This window comes from Myotis yumanensis, unplaced genomic scaffold (genome assembly GCF_028538775.1).
Source record: "Myotis yumanensis isolate MYYU_CA2020_CCGP unplaced genomic scaffold, mMyoYum1.0.hap1 SCAF_5, whole genome shotgun sequence".
In the NCBI taxonomy this organism is placed as follows: domain Eukaryota; kingdom Metazoa; phylum Chordata; class Mammalia; order Chiroptera; family Vespertilionidae; genus Myotis; species Myotis yumanensis.
The window spans coordinates 91,825,322-91,842,710 of NW_027223756.1; the positions used below are offsets into that span (position 1 = coordinate 91,825,322).

The following is a 17,389-nucleotide window of genomic DNA, read 5'->3' on the forward strand; positions in this document are numbered from 1 at the left end:
CCGGATTGCAAGAGGGCGCAGGCCAGGCCGAGGGACCCCACCTGTGCACAATTGGGGTCAGGGAGGGACACAGGAGGTTGGCCAGCTGGGAAGGGACTGCAGGAGGGCTCCAGGGCATGTCCGGCCCTTCTGGGCTGGACCCCAGCAGCAAGCCAACCTACTAGTTGGAGCATTTGCCCTCTGGTGGTCAGTGCATGCCATAGAGATTGGTTGACTGCCTGCCCCCTGGTGGTCAGTGCATGACATAGCGAGCGGATGAGCGGCCTTAGCTTATCATTAGCATATTATGCTTTGATTGTTTGAATGGCCGACCAGACAACTGGACACTTAGCATATTAGGCTTTTATTATATAGGACTAGAGGCCCGGTGCACAAAAATTTGTGCACTCGGGGAGGGGGGGTCCCCTAGCCCGGCCTGTGCCCTCTCACAGTCTGGGACCCCTCGGGAGGTAACGACCTGCTGGCTTAGGCCTGCTCCCAGGTGGCAGATGGCAGGCCCAATCCCTAAGTGCAGCCCCTGGTCAGGCTCAGAGCAGGGCCGATTGGGGAGTTGGGGCGTCACCCCGTCATGCACAGAGCAGGGTGGATCGGGAGGCTGCAATGCCACCCTCAGTCACCCTCAGGGTAGACTGATTGGGGGGTTGGGGCACCGCCCCCTGTCACACTCAAGGCAGGGTCGATCGGGAGGTTGCGGCACCACCCCCTGTCACGCACAGAGCAGGGCCGATCAGGGGGTTGGGGCGCTGCCCCTGCTGGGGTCCAACCCCAGCGGGTCCAGGGGTCCCCAAAGGTGTGGACGGAGTCGGCGAAGAAGGAATGACATGGAAACTGGTTTCAGTTCATCAGCATAGCGAGGTTCTCCCTCCAGGATCTCCAGCCAAGTTCTGGTGCCATGCTCTCTCGCTAGGTTCTCCAGGTTCTCCAGCCAGGTTCAGTCACCAGGTTCTTTAGCCAGGTTCTATCCAGGTTCTTTTGCCATGTTCTGTCTAGGTTCTCCAACAATTGGCGCCCGAACAGGGACCCTTAGGTAAGCCCCCCATTCCCCTAGGTAAGCCTCACTCTCGGGACGGATAGGACTCCACTGTAGAAAGAGGGTGGATAGTCTTCGCCGACTCCGTCCACACCTTTGGGAACTCCTCGAACAGGATTCCCCTAGGTAAGCCCCCCCTCCCATTGAAAACCCCCACACTCGGGATGGATAGGACTCCACCAGGGTGCTACAGACCCCCCTATAGAGGATAAGTAGGGTAAGAAGGTGGATAGTACAGAACTTAGATTGAGAAGATGTGCCATACTGAGTCTAAAGAAAAAAAGACTTTGTATTGATCTTTTAACACATATGCTTGCTAGCAGAGGAGTTAAGGTTACTCCCAGTCAGGTGGAATGTTTTATACAAGAAGTATGTCCATGCTTTTCTGAGGAAGGAAAGGTGCCGGAAAGGTAAATGTAGAGGCGTGGGAGAAGATAGGCCCAAGGAGCCTTATCCTTAACCCCACTGCAGCCTTTCCACCCCGGGAAAGTGCAGGATTGGAAAGCTCTCCCTGGGGTGATAGATCAGGACTCAGGTAATAGTGAAAAGTGCCAATCCTACTCTTAAAATGGATACAAGAGAGCATTTGGGGTTTTTCTTTTTAATGCCTGCTTTGGATTGAGTAAATGCATTACGTGTGTCCCACAATGGACCCAGAGAAGCTCCTTGTCCCATCGTTCCAAAGACTTAGAGTTGCTTCAATGACAGAAAAGCAGAAAAAAGAAGAAAAGAAAGGCTATGCAAGGGACTGAGGTGCCAACATGGGGTCAGCTGAAGAAGTTAACAACTGAGGCCCAACAGATGGTAGAAAAGCAAGAAGTGGAAGCTACTCTCTCAGCCAAGTCCAAGGACTCTGAGTAAATCAGCAAAAGAAACTTTCATTTAGCAGAAACTCACTTATTTTGTCAAATGGAAAGACTTACTTACAGGAGCCTGGAAGGGACCTGATGTACTTTTAACCTGGGGGAGAGGAGATGCTTGTATATTTCCACAGGACGCAGACTCACCTGTGTGGATCCCAGACCGTCTAATCCGACCTTATATCACACCACCCTCCGTCTCCTCCTCATCCTCCTCCTCCTGGTATCATCCATATCGGCCAACCCAGAGGACACAGCTGACTCCGCCCTGATGGACCCTTTGATCCAGCCCTTCAACTCGCTGACACTTTGGGAAGCCTGTTGCCAATGATGCCGCCCGCTAGCTAGATCAACAAGGACAACCAAACCACCGACTTGAGGACAGCTGAAATCCCTAGACTGAAGAGGCCAGCAACCTTCTACAAGAACAAGGCTCCTTGTGCACTTCATCCACTATGTTTATAGCTATGCTCGCTATCATTGCTTGTTAGTCTTCTGAGTCTTAAACAACCCAATCCGAGAGGTGGCCGCTGATTTACATGCGCTATCATTTAAAAAATAAAAAAGGGGGAATTTGCCAGGAGCCGGTCCATCCTTGCTGTTTCAAGGGACCTGGCGTATATGGCATACTGTTCTTAATATGTTTGCTCCCCTTCTTGGCGCTATGTGTTTTAACCAAAGTCACCTCTCCGAGAAAGGTTGTTTCCCCAGGTAGGAATTTTTCCCTGAGGTTAGGGAGGGGATACAACCCCTTAATTAAGTGCCAGGCGGGTAGTTAAGCTACATAATCTTTACTCCCTGGAATGGAGATAAGAAACGCCCTTTGTAATAGAATTGACAGGATTAAAATCGGCTGGTATAAATACGAATGTAACAAGACAATAATCATCAGATCCTCATCAGAACCTCATCAGATCCTAACCAGAACCTAGCCAGAGAACATGGCAAAAGATCCTGGACAGAACCTGGCTACGGAACTTGGCTAGAGGTCCTGACTAGGCTGCTGATCAACTGAAGGCTGTCTTCGTGTCATTCCTTCTTCGCCGACTCCGTCCACACCTTTGGGGACCCCTGGACCCGCTGGGATTGGACCCCAGCATGCCCCCTGTCACTCACAGAGCAGGGCCCATCAGGGGGTTGGGGCGCTGCCCCCTGTCACTCACAGAGCAGGGCCCATCAGGGGGTTGGTGCGCTGCACCCTGTCACTCACAGAGCAGGGCCCATCAGGGGGTTGAGGAGCTCCCCGCTGTCACTCACAGAGTAGGGCCGATAGGGGAGCTGGGACACCACCCCCTGTCACACACAGAGCAGGGCTGATCAGGGGGTTTGGGCCCTGCCCCCTGTCACGCTGATCCTGGTGCCGGGAGCCTCGCTGCTCTGATCCCGGTGCCGGGAGGCATATTACCCTTTTACTATATAGGATAGAGGTCTGGTGCACGGGTGGGGGCCGGCTGGTTTGCCCTGAAGGGTGTCCTGGATCAGGGTGGGGGTCCCCACTGGGGTGCCTGGCCAGGCTGGCTGAGGGGCTGAGGGCTGTTTTCCCGCTGGCAGTTGACTAAAAGCTCCCAACCACTCCTTGTTTTCTTTTTTTTTTTTTTAATTCTGGGCCAGCTTTAGCTCTGAGGCCTCGCTGCTGAAAACATCGATACAATGTTGCGGTCCAGGGCTGACTGAAAGCCGTTTTGTTTAGCTTCTTATTTGCAACATAGTAATAGTTGCTTAGAGTTGCAGTTGAGAGGCCGGCAAGTGAGGCGGGGAATGTTGGAATCTGCAGTCCCTGGAGGAAGCAAACCTCCCTGCTCGCTTCAGTGCATGGCTGCCGGCCGCCGGCCGCCATCTTGGCTGACAGTTAATTTGCATAAGGATACGCTGATTAGCCAATGGGAAGGGTAGCGGTCGTACGCCAATTACCATGTTTCTCTTTTATTAGTGTAGATAGGAAAGGAGCAAAAGAAAGGCCAGACACTATAAGCATGGCCATCTGGGCAGCTTCACCAGAAAAGCTGCAATTTTACACTACCCAGGGTACCACTGGCCCATTCCCCACACAGATCACTGGGGAAAGGGGCCCAAGAAGGGGGAGATGGGCACATGTGCAGTAAAGTCAGGGTGACATAGAGAAGGTGTTTATCAGTCAAACCAAGAACAGAGATCACTGGCTAGAGGGGATGGAGTCAGTGCAAGCCTATGAAGGTTTGGGAATACAGAGTCCCAGACAAAGGAATTCTCTCTCTTTTGGCTCTCTCATTCCTCTGGTTTTGCTCCTGTTTCCTTGCTTTGCCTTTTCCTAGAAGCCGCATGGCCCAGGGCCATGCAGATCCCACACACAATGGACTGATGGACTGCAGCTGGGAACACAAGCTAAGCTAGCCTGATGCTGGGTTAGACTACACAAATATGGAATGGAAACTCTGGGCCACAGCTGGACTGTAAGCCCTGCTGAAGACACAGATGCACCTCTTTCTTGGAGGAATGAAGGGAAATGGGACCTTGGAAACTTAGGGATGTAATTTCACACAAATAAGAAACTTCCTTTTCCTGTGACATCACAAGAAGCCCACTTCTATCAGCAACAGGTTGGGACATGGAGAGCTCCCTAGCAATAACAGGAGGAGAAGAAAGTAGGGGATGGAAGGGGAGAGGATGTGGGGAGAGGAGAAAGAGAGAGGAGACGGGGGAGATGGAGAGAGAGAAGGAGGGAGAGACTGGAAATGGGTGCGGAATGATTTCTTGAGTAATCAAAATTGTACAGAACAATTTAAAATCACTAAAGTATATCTCACTTAGTTAATTTGTATGTATTTGTATCTAAATAGAATTATGAACAGAAAGCAGCAGCTGATAGGATTGTGTTTCATCCCCGGGAATCTTGAAGCCTTGAAACCCCAATGTTAGCCCCACACACTGCTTCTGGATCTCAAGATTCCCCAGGTAGATTCAGGCCAGACTCTCCCCTCCCTCCTTTTATTCCCCCCAACAAAGTCTGAAGTTGTGCTAAAGCACCAACTTCCTGGTGCACCATGGGAAACCACTACAATTAAGTGTTTGAAGAGAAATAGAAATGACCATGGTCAGAGGAGCCAGCTATTCCCTGATCTAACAAACACATTAATAAAAAAGAACTCTCTGCAGTGGTTCTCAACCTGTGGGTCGCGACCCTTTCACAGGGGTCGCCTAAGACCATCGGAAAACACATATAATTACATATTGTTTTTGTGATTAATCACTATGCTTTTGATTATGTTCAATTTGTAACAATGAAATTGGGGGTCACCACACATGAGGAACTGTATTAAAGGGTCGCGGCATTAGGAAGGTTGAGAACCACTGCTCTAAGGTTTGTGAAGGGAAAATATTGCTGTGCTTGCATTGGCTGTCTCTCCTGAAAACAGTCACTTGTTGTAGAGTAAGCATGAGGAATAGTGTTCAAACAGTAAAATTCCAAGTTGGGGGGTGGGGTGAGCAGGGAAGGTTACTTTAGGGCAATTTCCTTCTCATAATCCCTGACTGACTGTGATTTACATGTGACTACAGCCAGCTCTGAAGCAACATGTGGGTTTGGCTTTGGGAACTTCCCTGTAGAATTATCTCATTTACTGGCTGTTGTTTTCACACACACAAGTGCAAAGAGACAGAAGGCCCCACCGAAATCAATAATTGATATCAGCTGAAGCCGCTACACAGACGATGCTTCTCGAACTTTCCTGCATATGAGAACCATCTGGGGATATTTGACAGCTGCAAATGCCCCGCCACACCCCATATAAACTAAATTAAAGTCTCTAAGGATGGGACCCCGGCATCCGTATTTGTTAGAATCTCCCAGGTGATTCCTCTGTGCAACCAAGTCTGAAAACCATCGTCCTAAGAGGGACTTCCAGGAATGGTGACACTGAATCAAAATTATAGGCTCTGATGGAATGGGCTTCTTCCCCAACTCAAAGCAGCCACAATGAGAGGGACAGGTCCTGCAGCACAGATTGCAACTGGAATCATATTATCAGACACAGCTACGTATTTATGAGTGGTAGACAGGCGCTCCTCCTGGCTACAAGTCAAAGATCCCTAGTTTTCTACGCTGCTTTGAGTGATTCAGACAATCAATCAACACTTGCTCAATCCAATTGTGGAGGGATTATAGCCACAGGATGTGAACGGTTTTAATTTTTGCTGAATGCAAAGACAGGAAATGCAACGTGCTCTCTGCAGGGAGTTGATAAATTGGTCAGAGGCTTGGAATAGGACCTTCTGCAGAGAACATAACTAATTACATAAGCGCTCACTTGAGAATAGATAATCAGGGTTGTGTGAGGGTAGAGAAGGGATAGAAGACCTCATATAACCTTGATTATCTGTAAATTGGTCAATTTGTTTGGCCTTGTTTGATTATCTTGTCTCAGTTTCTCCATTCCACTTGCCAGGGATTTTCCTAGCTACTTACCATCTTGCCTCACTTTCAAGAACCTTCAAAATCCTTGTCATTGGAGAGTGATGATCGGACCCTTTACCTTTCCAGCCACATCTTTTTTTTTTTAATACATTTTTATTGATTTTTTACAGAGAGGAAGGGAGAGGGATAGAGAGATAGAAACATCGATGAGAGAGAAACATCGATCAGCTGCCTCCTGCACACCCTCCACTGGAGATGTGCCTACAACCAAGATACATGTCTTTGACCAGAATGGAAACTGGGACCCTTCAGTCCACAGGCCGACGCTCTATCCACCGAGCCAAACCAGTTAGGGCTCCAGCCACATCTTTTTTTTTTTTTTTTTTTTTTTTATTTATTCTTTTTTTTATTATTATTATTTTTTTAAATTAAATCTTTATTGTTCAGATTATTACATTTGTTCCTCTTTTTTCCCCCCATAACTCCCCTCCTTCCAGCTCCCACCCCACCCTCCACCCTCACTCCCCACCCACTGTGTTCATCCATAGGTGCATGATTTTTGTCCAGTCACTTCCCGCATCTCCCACACCCCTTTTTTCCCCAAGAATAGTCAGTCTATTCCCTTTCTATGTCCCTGATTCTATTATAATCACCAGTTCATTCTGTACATCAGGTTATTTATTCACTTGATTCTTAGATTCATTTGTTGATAGATGCATGTTTGTTGTTCATAATTTGTATCTTTACCTTTTTCTTCTTCTTCCTCTTCTTAAAGGATACCTTTCAGCATTTCATATAATACTGGTTTGGCGGTGATGAACTCCTTTAGCTTTTCCTTATCTGTGAAGCTCTTTATCTGACCTTCAATTCTGAATGATAGCTTTGCTGGATAAAGTAATCTTGGTTGTAGGTTCTTGGTATTCAACACTTTGAATATTTCTTGCCATTCCCTTCTGGCCTGCAAAGTTTCTGTTGAGAAATCAGCTGACAGTCGTATGGGTATTCCCTTGTAGGTAATTGAGCCTCTTTCTCTTGCTGCTTTTAAGATTTTCTCTTTGTCTTTTGCTCTTGGCATTTTAATGATGATGTGTCTTGGTGTGGTCCTCTTTGGATTCCTTTTGTTTGGGGTTCTCTGCGCTTCTTGGACCTGTAAGTCCATTTCTTTCACCAGGTGGGGGAAGTTTTCTGCCATTATTTCTTGAAATAGGTTTTCAATATCTTGCTGTCTCTCATCTTCTGGCACTCCAATGACTCTGATATTAGACCGCTTAAAGCTGTCCCTGAGGCTCCTTACACTATCTTCACACTTTCGGATTCTTTTTTCATTTTGCTTTTCCAATTGGGTGTTTTTTGTCGAATCTTTGGTTTGATTATTGTACTCCTCTGGTCTGCTATTGGGTATAATATTCTTTATTTCAGTCCGTGTATGCTTACTTTCTAATTTCTTTATCGTAGCATCGAGGGTCTCATTAGTTTTCGTGAGGCTCTGCACAAATTTATGGCAAGCCCTCAAAATTGCGATTCTTAGCTCCATATCCTCCATTTCTGTCATGTTTTTTTGTCTCCGCATCTTTTATGCTTTCTTGGTGCACCCCCTTGTGGTGTCTGTGCGCAGTCTTGTTCTAGCCAAGCCTTAATTGTTGTAGTTAACACTAGAGGGATTTGACCCCCTGGCTGACTGGCTATAGGAATCAGCTGTATGGAAAACGTCTGCCTTCTGGGGAGGCGCTAATCCAGCCTTTGCCTGAGGCGATCGGCAAATGGCTGTGCGCAGAGTTTGGGCGGGGTGGGATCAACAGGGCGGGCGGAGGGAGCAGTTATGACCACGCTCAGTCCCGTTCCCAGAGGCTCTGCTTCTCAGAACCCCGGCAGCCGCTGCAAACCTCGGAGAGAAAGCTGCCCTCAGGTTCCAACTGATGCCGGATAATCCCGCTTCTCCCGTTTGAGTCTGGGTCCCTAGAGACTCGCCCGGATCTGGAGCCCAGAGTCTGAGACTCACTCCCGACAGAAAACGACAACCGCGCCCTCAGCCACCAGCCCGCTTTGCGCGCGCACCTCGGTACCTTTGTATTTTCCACACTGCGCCGCCTCTGAGCCTCGATTTGCTGTTCTCTTTCCTTCTAGTTGTAGAGTCTCTCTTCAGCCAGCCTTCCTGTGGTTCTGGGTGATGTCCGTTCAGTCTTTTAGTTGTATTTTTGAAATGGTTGTTTGCGGCAGCGGTCTCCGGTGTTTACCTACGCCGCCATCTTGGTCCGGTCTCCAGCCACATCTTTTAACCAACCTTCTTGTGACCCCTGCCAATGCCCCCCCCTCCCCGGCCCCCCCCCCCCCGTCTTCCCCCCTCCCCCACACGAACACGGAGTTCTAGCAACACTGACATGTTCCTGGAATTTGTTTCCCACCTGCCTGAATGGTCTTCTCCTAGATATATGCCTCTTGGCTCATTTCCTTACCTCTATCAAGTTTCAAATATCACAGTATCAGAAGAGGCTATCTCAGAACACCCTATCTAAAATAGTGTCATTCTGCCCTAGAGATTTGGTTCAAGTCTGGTCAATGGCACATGCCTAGGTTGCAGGCTCGACCCCCAGTATGGGGCTGCTAGGCAGCCGATCAATGATTCTCTCTCATCATTGATGTTTCTGTCTCTCTCTCTCCCTCTCCCTTCCTCTCTGAAATCAATAAAAATATATTTAAAAAAATAAAATAGAATGGTGTCACTCTCTCTCTTCTCACTCTGCACCTGACATCATCATCCTGGGAGGGACTTCCAGGAATGACACATAGATACATATGAATGTAGATGTGGAGTAGATTGTTTATTTATATAAAACTTGTCTCTCCCAATAAAACACCGAGAAGGCTAAAAAGGGCTAATTCAAATGTAACCCTGATATTTTGGGGGCTAGCAATTGGAATTCATGCCAGCAAGCTCAGTGTGCATTCTTGATGACCTGTAATTAGGTCATTGCTTCTTTCCCAGAAACTGGTCTTGCAAGGCATGTCAGGCCATAGAAACTGTGAACAATCAACTGCCCTGGGGATGGGGGTAGGGGTGGGGGTGGGGGGGAGGGGGGAAGGTCGTTATCTCTGGCCCCAGGACAGATCATCAACACCTGGGGGCGGGGGCATATCTGCAAGACAAAGACTCCAGCGGGATATATATAGACAGGCTCTCTGCAGGATCTTCGCTCTGATTTGGAAATGATTCCCAGAGTCCGCCGGTGTAATTAAAACAGCGTCCCTCCACTTCTTTAAAGCGTCGCTTGGTTTTCTTTGGTCTGCTGCAACAACGCAATCTCCTTAAAGATAGGAATTTGATCTTGTTTGCTTCTGCATTCCCGTTATCTATTTCTGAAACGTCATATTCTTGTGTTTTTGCCTGGCCTTTGACCCATCACAATTGCTATGCACTAAAGATATTTCTTTATGTGTCTTATCTCTTCTAGTGGACTTCAAGCTTCCCTCTCTGCCTAGCCTAAGACAGTGCTTTGTAGATAGTCAATGCTCAAGAGACACTAACTGTTTGGACTATGTTTTTAAAAAGATATATATGATGATACAGAGTTTAAAGTATACAACTGTATAAACTAAAATTTGAATTTCTTGTTTTGTTAAGAGTTTTAAGAATGAGCTCTCCTACAGGATCTTGGACTTTTAAGAGTTCATTTTGGGAAGAGAGCAATCCTATAAAATCCAAATTATTCTTTTAGTGACAAATGATCTTATTCTCTTTGATATTTATTAAATGCCAACAGCACATGTAGTACTTGGCATATTAGATTTTGTTTCTTTAACAAGACCAGGGATGTTATAGACCACATATTGGAAAGACTATAAAAGCTCATTAATTTAAAAACTTATCACTTTTGAGATTTTGTGACTCAACAGGCTGGTGTGGCATGGATTGAAGTCCATGATTTAAATATATAAAGACTTTTTTAAAGAACTTTAACATCTCAAGGAAGTTGTTTAAACTATTTTGAAGTACGATACTTATAACTTCTTCAGGTTGATTTTCCAAAACTGAACTGATGCACTAATTTAAAGCATTCTTCTTTATTCACTAACTTAAGTCTTTAAGGATTTTTGGAAAGCAGGACTCTTGCCTATTTAAAATAGAGATGTCAGCCTGGCCGGTGTGGCTCAGTGGTTGAGCATCAACCCATGAACCAGGAGGTCATGGTTCGATTCCCAGATTCCCCGGTCAAAACACATGCCTGGGTTGCTGGCCTGAACCTCAGTAGGGGGCGTGCAGGAGGCAGCTGATCAATGATTCTCTCATCATTGATGTTTCTATCCCTCTCTCTCTCTTCCTTCCTCTCCCTTAAATCAATAAAAAAAAATCCAAACGTATTAAAATAAAGGTGTCATCAAGGCAAAAACTTGATCAGGGTCATGGGTTCTCAGAATGATTTGTCCAAAGAGGAACTTGCAATGGGCATTAAGAGTCTACAAATTAGTAATGGAACTTCCCAGTTCCATTAATAAAGTTTAAAGGAACTTTATTTCAACAACCTTGTCTACATCTGTATGCATTTAAAAAAAGTAGTAAGAAGAGTCAGAATTCACCCCTCTTATTTGTTTTGCTTTGAAATGACTACCATTTGATTTCATTTTTTTGAGAATAAATAAACAACTCATAAAAATTTTTTTGACTTTATTTTTCTATGTTTAATTAAATGGAAAGATAATATATTGTAAAAACAAACACTGGGCTGGAAATCAGGAGACTCCCCTCAAGACTCCCCTCAATCTTGTGCTCTCAGACAAGTTACTTCATTTCCTCTGGGCCTCAGTTTCCTCATTTGTAAAATGAGAGGTTTGGAATAGTTGAGGTCTCCAGCAGTTCTAATACTCTGTGTTGTGTCAGAAATCTGACTTCCTATCATATCTGCGATCTTTGAAGGCTTGTCTTTTCAACTATAGTCTCCACTATTTCCTTCAAAATTCAGAGTTCAATTAAACTTTGGATATATCTTTGATTCTTTTCAGGTTTACATATTAACCCAAAGACTTGTAATATGTAGGTAAGACATAACTGCAAGTAGATAAGAAGATGCTCAATATGGTATTTTAAAAATTGATTTTTAAGCCAGAAAAGTGACCTCTTGAGCATCTAATCTAATCCTACTGAAACTATTAAATGTTTTATTTCAAATAGCTATAAATTGTTTTATTAAAAAGAGAGAGAGAGAGAGAGAGAGAGAGAGAGAGAACTGAACTTTACTTAAGGCCAGTCATAAAGGCCCACCTTGTTCTCTCATATTCTCTCCATTCTTCTTCTTGACTCCCTCAAAACTTGCTGTGGACTCCTTGTTTACCTATCCCTTTAAAACTCCAGACCCCCTTCTTTTCCCTTGGGACAGTCCTCATTAATGAACATTTTTTTTTCTATTCTAACAGACTGAATAAAATAATCTCATATCTCTGGTGTATTTTGTCTTCAACCATAGATAGATACTAGCACGGAGTGCTAAGTGCTCTGATGAAATGGTACATGGTACTATTTTAGTTTAGGTAGTCAAGGAAGGCCTCTGTGAGGAGGTGACATTTAAACTAAGATGTACAAAGGACCTAAATAGACACTTTTCAAAAGAGGACATTCAGAAAGCCCAGAGACATATGAAAACATGCTCAAAGTCACTAATCATCCGAGAGATGCAAATCAAAACAACAATGAGGTACCATCTCACACCTGTCAGACTGGCTATCATCAACAAATCAACAACGACAAGTGCTGGAGAGGATGCGGAGAAAAGGGAACACTCGTGCACTGCTGGTGGGAATGCAGACTGGTGCAGCCACTATGGAAGACAGTATGGAGTTTCCTCAAAAAACTAAAAATGGAACTGCCATTTGACCCTGTGATCCCACTTCTAGGAATATATCCCAAGAAACCAGAAACACCAATCAGAAAGGATATATGCATCCCTATGTTCATAGCAGCACAATTTACCATAGTGAAGATCTGGAAACAGCCTAAGTGCCCATCAGCAGATGAATGGATTAGAAAACTGTGGTACATCTACACAGTGGAATACTATGCTGCTGTAAAAAAGAAGGACATCTTAACATTTGCAACAGCATGGATGGAACTGGAGAGCATTATGCTAAGTGAAATAAGCCAGTCAATGAAGGAAAAATACCACATGATCTCACTCATTTATGGATAATAAAGACCATTATAAACTGATGAACAAAAATAGATACAGAGGCAGAGCAGCATTGAACAGACTGTCAAACTACAGTGGGAAGGCCGGGGAGGGTTGGGGGGCGGGGAGGGGGTGGTAAGAGATCAACCGAAGGACTTGTATGCATGCATATAAGCATAACCAATGGACACAAGACACTGGGGAGTAGGGGAGGCCGGGGGAATGTCAAGGGGGAGGGGGAGGAAACATATGTAATATTCTTTGTAATACTTTATTTATTTATTTATTTTTAAAAATATATTTTATTGATTTTCTACAGAGAGGAAGGGAAAGAGATAGAGATAGAAAGAAACATCGATCAGCTGCCTCCTGCACATCTCCTACTGGGGATGTGCCCGCAACCCAGGTACATGCCCTTGACCGGAATCGAACCCGGGACCCTTCAATCTGCAGGCTGACATTCTATCCACTGAGCCAAACTGGTTTCAGCTCTTTGTAATACTTGAAGCAATAAAAAAAATAAACTAAGATGTAGATAATAGCAGAGAGCAAGCCATGGACAGAGTAAAAAAAAGAGCGTCTAGGCAGGGCATGGGGGCAGCCGGTGCAAACATCCTAATGTAGGAGTAAGAATGATGTTTTCCAGAAGTCTGGAGCTGGGGAGTGGAGTGGGGTTAGCACACAGTTCAACGGTCATAGGAGGCAGGAGGTTGGGAAAGAGAAGTAAACTGAAGAATGATCATGAAGGCCTTGTAGCACGTGGTAAGAACATCATATTTTATTCCAAGTACAGTGAGAAGCACTGGAGGCATTTAAGCAGGGGAATAACATGATCTGATTTACCTTTAAAAATATATACTTTTGGCTGCTACATGGAAAATGAATTTTATATAAGCAAGAGTGAAAGTAGGAAACTTACAGGCCATTGCAATTGTACAGGGGCTGATAGTGTCTTGGTAATGGTGGTGACGGGGAAGAGTGAATAAAAACTTTTAAGATATATTTTAGAGGCAGAGTTACTAGGACTTGCTGATGGGTTAGTTAGATGCATGGTAGTGAATAAAGGATAAAGAGGAATTAAGAATGACTCCCAGATATTGTTTTTGGCTTGAGCAACTGGTTAGACACTGGTACTAGTGGAGCCCAAAAATCTTCTGGGAGGAAACTGATTAAGATTTGTACCTAATTTCAGATGCCAGGGGGAGTCTTCTGGGGTAGGTATTAGACTTGCTGCTAATAAGGGCATGTAAGAACTCAAGAATGAATTGGAGAAAAATATGACTGTGTTTATACTCCAAATTGGTCAAGTAAATCATAAAGGTTAAAATTCATTATTGAAAATAAATGGATCAGGTACCTACTATGTGCTAGTGATTTCAGGAGTCTGTTCTTGGTCCTTTACTTTTCTTATTTTTATTCAGTCCCCAGGTAAACTTGTCAACTCTCACATATATATATATATATATATATATATATATATATATGTATATATATATATATATATATATATATTTTAATCCTCACCTGAGGATATTTTTCCATTGATTTTTAGAGAGAGTGGGAGAGAGAGGGAAAGAGAGAAATATTGATGTGAGAGAAACACATTAATTGGTTGCCTCCTGTGTGGGACCTGACCAGGCCTGGGCAGGGGAGGAGCCTGCAACCGAGGTATGTGCCCTTGACTGGGATTGAGCTAGGGACCCTTCAGTCCACAAACTGACGTTCTATCCACTGAGCCAAACTGGCTAGGGCAACTCTCACATCTTTGCCTAATGCATACATGCTAACTTCAACAGATGTCCCTATCTATGTAGTCCAGTGACCTTTCCTGAGCTGTAGGGATATATGTGTAAGTGCGTGTACACATGTGTGTGTGTGTGTTTGTATGTGCATGTGTACACAAGCCCATACAATTGTACACTGGACGTCCCATAGGTATATAAAACTAAACATGACAAAAACCTCAACACACTTTATGTTCTCTTGAAATATTTTTCTGCAATTCCTCCTGTGTTTGCTATTTCAGTGAATGGTAGCAAAGCCCATCCCTTCATCCACATCTAATTAAGTTCCATTAATGCCACTTTCATCATATCATTCATATTTCTTCTGCCCCTTTACTATAACCTCAGGGCACTCCTCTCAGTTTAAAAAGGAAGACAAAATTATGATTACATGAAGGTAAGTTATGTATCTGAAAACCCTAATATAATCAATTGATATTTTATTTTATTCAATAAAAATTCAGTATGGTGGCTAGGGGTAAATTTAATAAAACCCAAAGTCTATAGCCTTCATATGTACAAACAACAAGTTGGATTTTAAAATAAACCACTTTGTTTACAACAAGCAAGAAAAATGTTCAAATATCTAGGTATTAGTTCAACAAGGAATAAGAATAGATTTTAAAGTTATTATTTTGGACACAAAAGCAGATGAACAAATGGAATGACATACCATGCTCTTGATTAGGAATGTTGATTTGAGATCATAAAAATATATTTTATCCCCAAATTAATCAATGGATTTTATGTGAAGCCAATAAACATACCAATAAGACTTTTTAACAAGAAAAAAAAAATCACAGAAAAGTACCGAGAGCCTCTCCCGGAGCCAGCGCCCGCACCCCAGGCCGGTCACCTGCGGGGGCCGAAGGTGATCGCCGTTGCTCAGGTTTGAAGATCCTCTCCTAGGGGTGTGTGAGGCCCCGGTATTCCAAGTGGCCATTTTGGAATTCCAGTGCTTTCGGGTAATTCTGCCCCAGCCAGAAGTTTACTGAATGGGCGAGAATCGTCTCTGAAACGAACAGCTCCGCGCGCTGCTGAGACGCAGCCGGCTTTCTCACGGTGTGGCCCCAGCGGATTATAAAACCGGTCCCGGGGTTTCAGCTGCTGGTTTGTTTTCTTGTGTATTTTTGTGTGTTTTGTGGCCTTCCCCACCCCTGTGGTGGTGTCCGCCGAAACTGTAAGCGATGCTTGATTCGTGCCTCAGGTAGTTGCGGAAGTTTCCGATTCCTGTTGAAATCGTGCGGAAGGTCCCTGGCAGCTTATTCTCCTTAAAACTGGTAGGAATTTCTGACCTCAGCCCTGTGCATGTCACAATGGGGCGGCTTCTATAAATGAAGACACTGAAGGAGACCAGCTTTTTTCCTTTTATCTTTTATTTACGTGGAAACCTAAGATGGTGCCGCTTCCCAGCAGCATGGTCGTGCTGAGATGGCTGTGTCTCCGAGTGCTGCTCAGGAATGCTCTTCAGATGTGAAGCTTTGTTTTTGCTTTTTGGGTCGTAAATTGGGTATTTCATCTCGAGTGGATAAGTACAACACTGACAAGTACATGGAATTATAAAGAAGACTTGATTACCTTAAAACCCAGGAACTTGGCTAATCTGGAGGTAGCCATATGAAAACTTTAAAACTGAAGTATGGGTAGCTGACTTGAAGCAACTCTATGTCAAATAGTCATAGATTAAGTATCTTCAAAGAACTTGGATCTTATTTCAGAGGATACAAAATAAAAACAGATAGAGAACCAAGATGGCAGCATAGGTAAACACCGGAGTTTACTGCCTCGAACAACCACTTCAAAAATACAACTAAAAGACGGAACGGACATCACCCAGAACCACAGGAAGGCTGGCTGAGAGGAAATCCTACAACTAGAAGGAAAGAGAAAAACATACCGAGACTCAGAGGAGGCGCAGTACGGAAGTGAAATACTAAGGTGCGGAGGTTGCATACGAGTGGGCTGGTGGCTGAGGGCACGGTTGTCGTTTTCAATCAGGAGGGAGTCTCAGGCTCTGAGCTCCAGTTCCGGGCGAGTTTCTAGGGACCCAGACTCATACGGGAGAAGCGGGACTGTCTGGCATCGGTCAGAACTTGAGGGCAGCTTTCTCTCCGAGGGGCTTGCAGCGATTACTGGGACATTGAGAAGCAAACCTCTGAGGGCAGGACTCAGAGCAGCCATAATTGCTAGCCCCACCCTGTTGATCCAGTGGGACCTGCCCCGCCCAAGCCCTGCAGGGAGGCTTTAGCTGAATAGCCACAAGCAAAGGCTAGATTAGCACCTCCCTAGAGATCCAGGAGCCAGGAAGCCCAGAGGTCAGAGTGGGACCATCCAGTTTGCAGCTCTGTGGAACCATAAAAGACATACTCAGGGGGCAGACTCAGTGAGCACCAAAGCCCCATTGAAGCAAGTCTTGCCCCAGAGGGGTGTCACCAGCACAGAAGTTCTCCCACTGCAGACACAGCTGATTCTCACAGCCAATTGGCCTGGAGGTCAATTCCTCCCAGTGATAACTACAACAATCAAGGCTTAACTACAACAAGACTGTGCACAAAGACCACAAGGGGGTGCACCAGGAGTGTCCTCCTCAGGTAATTGGGACACTTAGCACAGAAAGCCACTCTATCGACACAGCAAAGCATAAAAAATGCGGAGACAAAGAAACAGGACACAAATGACAGAAATGCAGGAAAGCAAAATGCTGGATATAGAATTCAAAACCCCACTTTTAAGGTCTTTAAAGAATTGTTTAGAAGCCGCCGATAAATTGAGTAAGGCCCTCGGAAAGACTGGTGAGACCGCCAATAAATGTAGTGAGAGCCTCAAGAAATCTAGTGAGACCCTCGATGTTGTGATAAAGGACCAACTAGAAATTAAGCATACACTGACTGAAATAAAGAATATTATACAGACTCCCAATAGCAGACCAGAGGATCGCAAGAATCAAGTCAAAGATTTGAAATATGAAGAAGCAAAAAACACCCAACTGGAAAAGCAAAATGAAAAAAGAATCCAAAAATACGAAGATAGTGTAAGGAGCCTCTGGGACAGCTTCAAGTGTACCAACATCAGAATTATAGGGGTGCCAGAAGAAGAGAGAGAGCAAGATATTGAAAACCTATTTGAAGAAATAATGACAGAAAACTTCCCCTACCTGGTGAAAGAAATAG

General features: G+C 44.8%; 1 pseudogene; it reads left to right on the top strand.

The window, feature by feature from the left end:
- Window positions 1–15,782, top strand: part of LOC139011506 (keratin, type I cytoskeletal 18-like) — a 66,613-nt pseudogene extending 50,831 nt beyond the window's left edge.
- Window positions 15,783–17,389: the final 1,607 nt, after the last annotated feature.